At 37.8% G+C, this 13541-nt stretch overlaps 1 protein-coding gene across 2 annotated transcripts in view; it reads left to right on the top strand.

Annotated features, from left to right (window-relative positions):
* Positions 1-13541, top strand: part of astn2 (astrotactin 2) — a 291201-nt gene that overhangs the window by 48990 nt on the left and 228670 nt on the right. The gene's annotated exons all lie outside the window — the stretch shown is intronic.

Raw genomic sequence — 13541 nt, 5'->3', positions numbered from 1 at the left:
CAGCTGCAAGCCTATACAATACTGAGTGATATTGTGACTGGGTTCATATTGATGATAAGCCTCTTAGCTAATAAAGTATATGCCAAGTTGACTGATTCCGCACTTATTTGTCTAGAGAAGAAGGAAAAACAAAAGAGAGGAATTGAACGGGATTAGATTATTAAAGTTTTGTATTTATTTCACAAGGAGTTGGAATGTTTGGGACATTATGAATGGTTGCAAACCATTTTCATTGAGATCATTTTTCATGGATTCATTAATTCTGTTTTACGTTATATTAGTAGTATTTACTTTATTGACCCCTTTTTAATGTTTAAATCTTCATATAGTGCTATTGTTAATTACTTTTGAGGGTTTCAGATTTGTCATAGTATTGTATCAAATTCTAATTTGTTTAATATATAAATTAACCAAGTGTTAAAGACAAACGATGCCATAACTTTGTTCCAGTTCTTGATTTAAAAATGTGGCCTAATGGTAAGACCATCATGCTAACATGGTCGCTATGACACCATGTCTATGTATACCTTTTACATTTTTACCAACTTGGTTTAGCATTTAAGTATGCTAATATTTAAATATTAGCAAAAAGTACAGCTGAAGCTGAAAAATCTGATGGTTTTCAAGTTTTTAGTTCAGTCTATTAAAATGTTGCTGAGGCCTGAATCAAGGCTGATGGTCGTGTGATTCTTTATTTCCTGTGGCACTTTGACATATTCATACAGGGTTGATTCCTTCTGAATTATGTAAGATACAGTGATTTGTATATGTCTAGGTCCTTCCATTTTCAAAAACAGCTTATTAATTGATGAATATACTAAATTGAAGAAAAATGGGTTCAGTTTTGTGCCAACCGGTGGATATCTGTATGTAACACATAGGCCTACTCTGCCTCAATGGCCAAGCAGTTGATTGAAAAATGTGGCTGTGAAGTACTCTGTTTTGAATTCAGTTATCTTATTCCAATCTGTTTCCTTGTCAACTGCCTTTGTAATGTTCTAACTGCCTTTCTCCTCATTCCATTATTCAAGCTAGAAACCAATAATATCTTCAAATAATCCTGCATCCTGAGAAATATGAATCCACCATGAACATTTATCACTTTCTCTGTCCCCGTCTCATAAGTAACAAAGTACTTGACTTATGATCAGGTACATCCACAGTCACCCCCTTATTGTGTCGTAGGTCAGGAAGCCAGTTAAAGTGAACATGTTGGACACAGCTGGGGCATGACGCCTTACAGTGCACCACTGATTTATCTTCAGTGACAGGGGACCCAACTCAGCATGCCAATGGCATTACCATCATTAATCAGGAGAGACACAGCCATGCCCGCAGGAAATTAATTAACTCTTAAAAATCGGCAAAGGCTCATTATTTATAGTGGATAATTTATCGCAGGGCTATGAATGTCTTGCTATACCACGTAAACCTGCATTCACAGAAGAAGAGATATTCATGAGTAAGGAATGAAATAAAGAGTAGGTCAGGTGAGGCAGGGGAACATAAGACTTTGCCAATAGAGCTTGATTGTGCCAATAGAGTGTCTTCAACTGATTTTAACTAGTGTAGGAATTTTAAGCTTTTAATAAATGCCAGCGTTCAGGTTGAACAGTTTTAGAAGCTAAGAACAAACTCTTAAATGTCTTTCCATGACATGGAAGAGTGTTGAACAAAAGAAGGCAACCGTTCTTTTTAAATTGAGAGGAGCAGCTCCATTTCATGGCACTGGGCCATGACCCTTTTTAAAATGAAATAAAAAGTTGTAGATATGATTTGATTGTCAGTTCCTATTTCTATTTAGACCAGGTTTTATTGCCCACATATTTCCTATTTGGAGGAGATTGCTTCTCTTTCAAGGGCTTGGAAAATGGTTTTGTATAATGTAGCTACCTACAGTCGATGCCAGTGTTGGACCTATTGTGTGCCCAGCTAAATCCAATGGTTAGGTCTTTCTGGAACCATATGTAGGCAGCATGGGCCAAGTACTGAATCCTGCCAGTTTCCTTATTTTCTCCTGTGTTTCGTTGGCCTTAAACTATCCTATGTATCAATGAAAGAGGGATGACCAAATGGTAAAGATCCAAGGATAATATGTTATGGACAAGTCAACGTTAGCCTTTAGATGCCTTAACAAAATGCCGAACCAAACAAGAATGACTGTTACAAGAAAGACTGAATAGGAGCAAGACCTGAAACTTTTAGGAATATAAAGAAGCCCCTGAGAATTTAAATGAATAAAGACGGCTATGATGTGGAATGGAGACTGCCAACGATGACTACTCCATCGTAAAAGTTCTGGCAGATATTTCTGAAACATCCCCATGACAAATTGCACATTAGTGGCTGTATTGCAAGACATAATCAGATATTAGGTGCTGTGCAGGGCCAAATAGTAATCTATTATTGTTTAAACATTGTTTTTTATGGTTGTTGAATGGAAGCTGGGAAGCTCCAAATATAAATTATTGATAACACATCTACTGTGATGATGTCTTAAAGCTAAATATGATACTCTGCTATATATTATTAATTATCCAGAGTCAGACTAGTAAGTGGAATGTTAACTGTTTATCAACTATGCAATGAGCTATATGATATAGTACAGAACAATGAGATATAAAGGCATACACATCCATAAAGTAGCTCGGTTTATTTATTCTTCTGATAAATATAATTATAACCCACTCCCACCCGCTTTCAGTTGGTGCTATTTTGTCAGAGGAACACTCATTGAATAGGAAATATGCTGTATTTACATCTTGCATAACAGAAGATTGCCCTCTGGTGAATATGTTCTGAACAAAGGCAATAGTGTTTCAATAAAAACATTAATGTAAACCAATACATAACGGTGCAAAACATTTAATTCAGTCCCATGTTTTTCAAAGGTTTTACGCATTATGGGGTACCGATTTGAGTTTATTGATAATATTAGATCTTTAATGATATCTTCTTAGCCAGCACATTCACTTTGCTTTGCCACAAGCTTGACATAAAGTCATGAAATAATGCACTATTATCGTGACCATGTTGGTCCATGCTTTAGAGCCATATATGATTCACTTCCTGGGTGAGTCTGATTAAGACCTTCATGTATATCTCCTCTGAGTCTGTGCCAGGCAGGAGATGGATCCTGCAAGCAGCTGGCGAGCCGTCAAGCTCATCATGTCAAGCTAGATCAATTCCCGTTAAGCAGAAAATAGTCACAGACTGATTTACCTTTACCTTAAAGATTGTCCAGTGCCAGTACTATGACACAATGCATTAAGGGGGAAAAGAACAGCCTGAGGGGTGCAGCATGATCTGTTGGCTTGTGCCAAGACCCTGAATGGGCTTGCTGACATCTGCAGACTCGGCTGAAAGGTTAACGTATGGCTCTTCCATCATGGAATCTCCAAGCTCTCAAAGTTCCTGTCCTATCAGTGAATAACTGGTATCACTTGAAAGGGATGTGATTTCCAACATACCTGTGCAGTATCCCACAAAACCTTTTTTCAATTCTCCTTGGTGCTAGCTGCATGCATGGGTATAGAATAGAATAGTCCCAGATGAATCCCTCTACAAAATGTATCCTTGAACAGTGTGTTTTCAGCTACGTACACTTAATGCATCATGGTCGGTTAAAAAACAAGGCCATTATTGTCTCTTGCTCCCTTTTGCTTTTGTTAAAGTCCATTATGATTGGCCTTGAAACCACAACCTATGCAAGGCCATGACACAAACCGCCTAGCAACTGAGATCAGTATGATCAAGAGGGCACAGCACATTAAGCGTGCCTTCTGCCTTGTGCAAATATTAAGCCAAAACCTGTATCAACGTAAGGCTACGGTCAATGTGTAATATGGTTGAATGCTCCACTAAAGGTCTGTCCACACCAACAGAATATCTATTACAATGTGAGCATTCACACTGTAGTATTTAGGACTGGATAAACAGTACAATTATTAAACACAAATATTGCATGTAAGCTATTTTAAGCAAGAAGGCAACCTGTCTCATTCAGCACAAATGCAATGTCACATTCCATGTTTAGAGAGCATACACATTGCTCGTTGGTAGCCATATATACATGTTTGCATTATTTATTTTGAACTACCTTGGCACATGGGCTTGCATTAATGTTGTAATGCTGCCTTGTCAATGCATTCTACCTTTCTTCTTTTGACCAAGGTGTCAATTGAGGAGTCTTAAAAAAAGGATTAGAAAAAGTTAATGTGTGTACTAATACATCCGAGCATGCCACTTTGGCACTGGACCACCCCGAACGATGGACAAGCCTTACATTATAGTAGTAGAGGGATGTGACATCAGAATAGGTCTTGTTAATAGGATTGTAGTGTTTTAGAAGATGCCTGTGCACTCAGCAGATAAGGGGACTGTTTATCCTGTTAATGTGTCACTTTAAATACATTAGGAGTAGGAGGGCTCCTGATTTCATTTGTTGGCACTCTGCCTCACTAATCCTAAAGAGCGCAAGGGACACAGCATTTACAGATGCAGACAAAAATAAAGCTTTTCATGTGGTTAATGGAGCTTATTTTCCTGGGGAAAACTAAAAACATATTGTGATTTTATTGCACATTTAAATCTGCAATGGGGCATTGTTTCGTATCAGTTTGAATTATTTAAAGTTGAGGTGACCTTGAGCAAAGAATGCAAGGATTCACATGAGCATACAGTATGCAGTTTACTCTCACGCACGCACGCACGCACGCACGCACACACACCGACACACACACACAAACTATAACACATGCGACAGAATGTATTCAATGCTAATGAGAGATAATCCAGGTCCCACCGTGGGTCCAATGGCAGCTATTTGTTTATTCTATTTACACTGTCACAACAGGTTCCCAGAGGTCTGCTTGTCCCACTATAAAACAAATACTGTTCTATAATATATTCCTTACTGTGCACTTGTTATTGGAACATATGTAGGATGGTGTTTAGCAATATTCCTGAAGGGTTTATGATAAAAAAAAAATATCAATAAATGTTTTTTTTCCTGCTCTCACAGAAAAAAAGTTGCATGATGTCACCGTGACTTTTACTTAACTCCTGGGATGTTTGTTGGAGGAAAAATGTTTTCTTTATTCAAGACACTCACTATGGCTACCTAATACAGTTACTACCACACCTTGGTTGTGTTTTCTGAAGTCAAAAGTCACCTTCTCCTTCACGCTGGGAGGCTCACTGGCAGTGTCTCTGAAAATATGATTGGTTTTCTGTAGGAGGTGGTCAGTACGAAGTCCAAAAAAGCTGCCGCTGTGATTGAGCACAGTAGCAGTTAGTGAGGGACGGTATGGACTTCAGCGATAAGACCTGAGTGGCACGGGCAGTTAACAGGGGGTCCTTCAGAGGAACCCAATAATGTTCAAGGACAAAGTTGGTGCATCTGTCTCAAATCCAGCAACATTCCTGCTTCTCTACTGATATTAACCAATGTTTTTAGTTTGGTTTGCCACATACTATAACTGTTTGCACATTTGGAATTGCCCTTTATAGCCATTGTCATCACTTATAGGAATGTCTGTCAGTGATTAAATAAGACACCTTTAGATAGCCGGCTCATGAAGCCATTATATGAAACTAATTTAATCATCGCAGACAAATTTAATAACGCTATTTTTGAGAAAGAAATGCAACTCGTTCATGATCTGTTCTAGTTAGTAGCTGTAAGAGTATCAGTGGTGCGTGACCGCTTCTAATACGTTTCATCCTGGGAATTGTCAGCTTTAAAAAGTGTTTAAAGTGGCCTCTGCAGAGGGAAAATATAGGAAGTGGAAAACGGGTCAAGAGGAACAGGTGTTGAGTCAACAGAATTGGATCCCACAGTGCTGATTAAGCTAGGGAGTAGAGACAGCAGGCTACAGTTCTGTATTGGTGGAGGAGAAGAGCACTAAGAGCTTTCCTTTCTTTTCTTTGCTTATTTGTTACTTTCACAAACTGAAAGATGAATTAAAACAATCACACTGTCATGGGCGTTATAATGTAATTAGAACTCTTATCAAGCTTCAAATCCATTTTTTTATTTACCCAAACTTTTTCCGAACCGTTGCCTACCACAGTTTTATCATTTTGATTGCATTTTTGGACAGCCATTGGGTTTAATGATATCATTTTGTTGAGAAAATGGAACAGTGGATTAACTGCTGTTATTGTGTGTTTGCAATGAAAGGGAAGACCTCGAGTGGTGCCTCACATACATTTTACTTGTTTTAATATTCAGTATATTTTGTTCTAGGTCCACAATGGAAATAACCATGGAGAGATAACATGATTTTGTGTTGCTCTTGTTGATTAAAAGTTTCCCAAATACCTCAATTTGCACCAACATGTGGGTCGACAAGCAAAATGTAATCACACAATAATGTTGTGCAATCTAATAAGGTCTCATCTGAACATTTTTAGAATTTAATAATTTGCAGTTTTCGGTCCCCTGTCATATTAATGTCCTAGATTTGGCTAATGTGTGACCAATGGACTCATAGTACGCCAAAAACCCTCAATTTACGGATTATATTTTCTTGAGATGTATTGTTGTTGAATGTTTGACTGTCTTCACTGAGTTCAATTGTGCTTTGTAGAAATATTTTCATTTGACTTTTAATGCACATCAAATAATTAAGCCAATATTGTTAGTCTACCTTTCTTTTCAAAATGTACATACAGTATGGCTCATAGACAATGAGAACACAACGTGAACCAATTTATGTTATATTATTGCTCTACCAATAATTTCAACTGAAACACATGTGTGGTATCCCAATGTGTGTCAGGTCTGTTTACATTTCTTGCGAAAGGAAAAACCAAAGTATTGATGCATTTTTTATAATGTTAATTTCCATTGAACTTTATGTGAATGCCAGCTATTTCATTAGTGCTTCTAATGAGACATTCGGGTGGCATTTACCTGCATAGATATTCAACTGCAAAGAGGAACCCTGATAGCCTTGAGTAGCTCATGCTGTATTTGCCTAAATATTTCACAGCTCCCATCAGGTCATTTTTAAATGGTAATGGCACAGTTAGCATTCTGGGAATGGGAGGATATGACATCAAGTCCATTTAGTTGCTAATCAGGGGTGCATTTATTTCAACCTGTTTGGTTTGCTGCTAGTGAACGCTTCCTCTCGTCATCCTACAGTAGTGGGAATCTTATGTTTAGAATATGCCATTGCCAAACATCTTGAGGCAGAATTTGAGAGTCTTGGAAGTATGCTAATATTATTGAACATTTTTGCTGAGTGTCAGACTGATACTGTAAATCCCCTTCCCATCTTTATCCATGCAGATGTCTCTCTCTTTCACACTCTCACTTCTTCCTTTCGATCCTTGCTGTCTTTTTTTTGGGCCTAGACTTTTGAAACCAATGAATTCCTTCTTATTTGCTCACATGAATTATTGCATATTCATCTGCCACCTATACCATAGGCAGCCTGAGCAATGACATGCTGTGTGCAGTCATTTAAGAGGAAACGTGGTATGCCACCTATCTAATGACAGGCAGGAAAGTGCCTGTAGGGTGCCAGCTTTCATCACAGTAAAAGTTGATGACACAGGCTTGTTGTCGCACTGACAAACTGTCATGGAGCTGTCAGGCTTGCACAATCAGTGACTGTGCACTGCTATGATCACCTTTTAAACTGATGAGAGACAACCTTTTCGAGACAGGGTTTATGTGTGGGTGGGAAGAGGACTGCCTGTACGTTGTAGTGCTTGCATATGCTTTTTCAGCTCTAAAACCAATTTTTTTTTCAATGCGGGAATTTGTACTGTTTTGAACCCATCTCTGCTCTCTTTCTGAAGCAGTGCGACCTTGCCAGTGATTATCATTATCAAAGCACAACTTGTAATTGAAAGGGATGATGTAGAATGTATTGTTTTAAAAAAGATGGTCAGAGTTATACAAATATCTGCTAAAAGACTACCATCTCCCCAGCTGGAAATAATAGTGGATGAGGATTGAATGGAAGATGTATTCAGGTAATGCGTCTGTGTGATGGTCCATTGATGCTGAAGTAGATTCTGCCTCTGTGGGCTCATAGAATCTTTGAGACATTATTTTGAAATGAGTTCCAGCTGTGATTCGGAAAATATACCCCTTTTTTATTAATAAAATCACTGTGGGTACCGTAATAGTGTTAAAGGAATGTTTCTGTTTTTTATGATCCGTGGAGCAGCTCCAGGATTTGTCTCTTGATGACATCATTACCAACCTCTTCCTGGCTTTTTGGCATGAGGATCTACTAATCCCTACCTAGTTATTCAAATGTTGGAAGAGGAAAGTGTAAATTCAGTTTAAGGGTCCAACCCAGGTTTCTATCATCAATGAGATGTATGATAACATATTAACTCTAGTTTGGTTTTTACACTGCAACGCTGTCTTTGTAAAATCACCTTACTGCCCTCTGTGATCGATTGATGGAAGAAAAACACAATCTGCCACTGCTGTTTGCTCTTGTAATTTCTGAGAACATCAGTTGACATGCATTTCCCCCCCAGGTTGGCACAAATGGCAGCGATGATGCATTTTTAAAAACATTAGATTCACTTTATTGCCAGCAGTTACATAATAACATTAAAGGTGGGGTAGGTACTTTTGGAGAAACCAGCTCGAGTGCGCTAGAATTTGAAAATACACAACCGGAACAAATCTGCCACTTCCTTACAGAGCCCCTCCTCCAACACACACGAACGCGCACATGACCAATGAGGGCACGAGATAAGTTTGTGCACAGATGGAAGGCTGACAGGCAGGTAGGCCGTCCAGTTATTTTAGCCGGGCCGGCTCAGATGATTGGTCGTGCTTTTTACAGTACTACGGCTTCCACAGATGACATTTTTTTATGGATTTTTTGTCAAAGCACTTAAGATATTCATTGCTATCGGGATGTTAAGAGCATTCCATGGAATATAACAAAAAGTGTATCTCGAGCTGGTTTCTCAAACTTACCTACCCCACCTTTAACTTCTGAGATGTGTTTGAATCTACCTGATGAATGATTGGACACAATGAATTCCTCTTAGCTATGCATTGGACCCCACCAACTCCTGAGATATATTGTTAGGTCTTGTTGCTAATTTTTCATCTCTTTGATACTGGACAGTACTGTGTGTTGTTCAAGCTTGCTAGCTCTCAACAGCTGATGTCTGCTAAATGAAAGTACCACCACTAAGATACGCTGTACACTTTTGTTTTCATTCATTGTGCAACTAACACCTGCTCACTTTGTAATTCAGGTTTAAGAGGGGGTAGACTTGATTTGAATCCAACATTGATTTACCTGTAACAGCTGTGCGCTACTCCTGATTTTCCTCTGAAACTTATTACGTTTACCAGATTAAATAAAGTATTGACCCATACGGTATGTCATGGGTAAAAAGTGTTTTTGCAATAGTTGTCTCCACTGTGTGGTGCCTCCATATTCTGACACAGAATGGGCCAACATCATCTCATCAGATACCAAATCCAACAGACTGCCTTAATTGTAAATCAGTCCTGCTCAAGGCAACATTTAAGAATGTAAAAACTAAAGTGCCATTTAAACGCAGAACTGAGAGACAAACCTTGGAAAGATTTAGAAATGGGCAAGATCCTTAAAGACAGTCGCATGAAAGAAAAGGAACAAAGCTTATAATCACCTACTCTTTTAGTAAGAGTTCTGCTGACATTGAATGTTCAATGGATTTTACTTGTGCCTTAAGTACCTATGGAGACTCCTTAGTGAAGAGTAAGAAGGCTTTATCAAGGATTTGTCCAAGCTTTCAATATCTCTCTGCTGACTGTACATTTTCTGAAAGTAATAAAGCAACCTATCAAAGTTTCACATACTAACTTTTTCAGCTTTATTTCCTTAATTTTATCTTGAACTTGTCAGGTAACTTGTGATGTATCCAAATCCCAAATATATGAACACAGAAAGTACACATATTTGCAATGGAATCATATATTTCTATAGCCGAAGTTGCTCATTATTATTCGGGCCGAAAGAAAACCATGATTGTCTGTACGTCAGTTATGTCTTTAAAGAGATTGATGTCATTGGGGAAGGCCTCACGTTAATGATTCTGATTTTGTTTGCGTTAGAGGACACTAAATTAACTTATTAGTCATTTAATGTATTACAGATGGACACATGGGCTATAATACCCCACTGAGTCTGTGCACAGCAGGCAGTGCGCTCTGAGCTGACCTCACAGCTGGACTGCTTTCAAACCACCACAATCAAAATGAAGCTTAAGACCTTTAGTTTTAACTGTGTTCAATTCCTTCATTAAAAAAGGTCAATGCGATATTAAAAGCATTTTACCTTGTAAATCAGTCAATATTCCGCCACTTAAGGAATAACATGCTGTGTTTATTAGCCATATGCATTATGAAGAATTATGTTTCTGGTTGTTCATTGCTCTACAGTTTAAAGTGGGTTGGTGGTGGGCTTCAGACTGTTGTTAAACATGTTTCGTTAAAAAATTAAAAAATATATATAATATGAGATCTACCAATTAATAGTTATAATATTTGCCCTTTTTGTTTTTAAAATTGGTAGGTGTTTATTAAAGGTTCGCTATTGCATTGTTTTTCAGCAGATGGAATGTATGAATGAGAAAACGTTTTTTCATTACTACTGCTTAGGGCTGCTCGATTATGGCAAAAATCATAATCTCGATTATTTGGGTCAATAATTGATATCAGGATTATTAAAAACGATTATCCATTTACTTTGTAAACATCCATTTATTGAAAAAAAAAATGTAAACAGTATATTTTTAACAGTTGATTACCCTGAACTTACCCTGAACTTACTTAAAGTATAATTCAACTGAAAAACCAATACAAAAATAAATAAAAGATAAATAATAATAATTAAAAACTTGTTTTATTTCGATTATGTTGTTTTCATAATCGTTGCAAGCCAAAAGCTTAATTTCGATTAAAATACGATTAATTGAGCAGCCCTACTACTGCTCCGAGATTAGCACACACAATCAATTTAAAGCTGAGGTTCACATGGTATTAAATTAACTGAAATTAATCTGAAACGTTTATACTGGTACACTGCATTTAGTGTATGCTTTGACAAAATGGTCACCGGTAATGTAAATAATTTTTTATTTGTAGTTATGATACAAACAATATAAAACCATCAGTATGGTATAATGTATTTAATCTCTCTTTTAATGGAGCATTCTTGCAACAAGGCTCACTAGGCATAAGTAAAAAGAATCACGAGTTTCTCAAATCTGCTATTTCACCCTGTATAATAAAAGCATGATAATGTGAGATCCCTACAGTTACTGGCATATTGTTTTCTATAAAACATTCACTATAGCATACCTCAGAGTTGTCCTTGGATACAGTTAAGTAGACACTGTAATGCTGACACCCTTGCTGCGAGCGTATACTCGCGTAAGTCACACACAAACAGTAGGCACGTACACACTCACACACATTATACACATTAATAATGTTCCTCCTAATGAATTACTAGCAGACCTTGGGGCCATACACCTATATCCCAGTAACGTCTGGCCAGGTGCCCAATGACAAGCCTCATAGCACAAAAGACAAGGACACACACAAATACACACACAATCCTTTTGTCTTTAAATAGCATGCTTACTGAGCTTTCTCATTTACATAACAACAGCACAAAGGTAGGCTACAGCCCTTGAAACTCTATTACTATCCTTCCATCCTGCATGTGATTGCTTCTAGTACAACACTAGCTTGTAATTTGTCCACATGAAAATCCCTCTTAATTAGGATCAAACATTGTCAGCATTGTGTACAATAAGAGTTATTTAAAAGCTTTCTGAAATGCACATACTAGCATGTGAGCAACATGCCAAGGTGAATTTGACAGGAGCTTGTTTAAAACAGTAACAGATGGTGGGAGTAACCTCACTGTTGGCCCAGCAGACAGAGCTTTATCTCCTGTCAAGGTGAAAGGTCAAGCAGTGTGTCTAAAGCCCACAGATTAAACATAATGAGTTGAATAGCCAGCAGTTATGGCATTTAGGAATTTCACACACTACAGGATTTTATCATAAGCTGCAGTCAGCAAAAGTATAGAGCACCTCAGAGCACTTAGGATACAAGAGGAATAATATAGTCGACTTTCAAAGGTTGTGTAAATTGTCAGAATGCTGGGGTAATCAATGAGTTGAAGGTCAGAAATGTTTTTAAACAATGTAGGTTATTGATTAGTCTTATCATTCATTTATGAGAAAAACCTGCTTCCTGTTTTAAGTTGGGATGTATTGTCTCTAAAAACTAAATATGAAGATGCCACCATGCATTAAACATGTTGCTGTACATGTTTTCTACCAAATAGTTAATTATTCAATCCAAGAAGTAAAAACAATAAGGGAAAGCATACTATACATTGTTAATTACAGCTCTACAATGATTATATATATATATATATATATATATATATATATATATTTATATATATATACTGTATGTAATGCTGTCTACTTGTTAATGGAGATGTATAGGGTCTAGATATTTTGTTACCATTCTGTAATTTTCTCAGGGTATGTCTCTTCTGCATGCTCTCTCCTTGCCCCTTAGGGCCCATGGCACTACTGAGCATAGTGCACATAACCCCACCCCGCAGTTCATATCCTCTGACCCAGAGTCAGCGGGTTAATAACCAGCCGCACCGAAAGTCATTTGTTATTTGCCACCTTCTCCTGATAGGAGATGTCAGCAGATGTCTATGCCCTTGTCACCGAGCCACATGACACATACTGTATCAAGCCTCCCAATCTGAGGCTCCCTGAGGCTCCTCGGTACTCCTCTACTGAACAACCACTCCTACTGGATAACATTAGATTATTGTGTCATGATCCATATCGAGATAACTGCTTACCATCCCCTACCCACACCCGCTCTTTTTCATCTCCTTTTCCCATTACTCCATAAAATGCAATTGGGTCTTTTTTTATTTGGTTGCACATGTTTCCCTCTCTCCTTTGCTTTTTAACTTTTCTCGCATTCCTTTGATGTTTGTTGTTTAATGCCAGCAGTGGTTTGCAGCTGATTGTATGCGTATAATGTAGGGTGGTTTATGCAGATGAGCAGAGGACATTGAATGGTACAGTAAGACAGCATTTCTACAACAGCTTGGAACATATGTTTTCAATCAAGCTTAATAAACTAATTATCTTCCCATTAGGAGAAGTGTTTTGTCTGTTTTCCGTACAAAAAAGAAAAATGTAAACAAATGGATATAAACAGGGATAAGCCTTTCCCATCTGTGACTCATTGTTTCTTCAATTGAAGTTCTGCATTGATTGTGAGCGCTGAAAACATTTGTGATGCTTCTGCATTTTGAATTCAGAAATCTCTATCTAATACCATGGGTGAGAAAGTTGTCGTCATAAAGATTTCATCACAGCGGCTAAGCAATGCAGTGGCTTGACAGTAATTATTCGAGAGCCAGCTGCTCAAATGCACACAATTATGACAGCCTAGGAGGTCTATCCAGCTATTCAACAGTTCACATTTTCTAGTCTCAGTGCTG

The sequence above is a fragment of the Notothenia rossii genome (genome assembly GCF_949606895.1).
Source record: "Notothenia rossii genome assembly, chromosome: 11".
NCBI classification, from domain to species: domain Eukaryota; kingdom Metazoa; phylum Chordata; class Actinopteri; order Perciformes; family Nototheniidae; genus Notothenia; species Notothenia rossii.
Note: the sequence above shows the minus strand (reverse complement) of the source record. Positions and strands in the feature narration are given on the sequence as shown.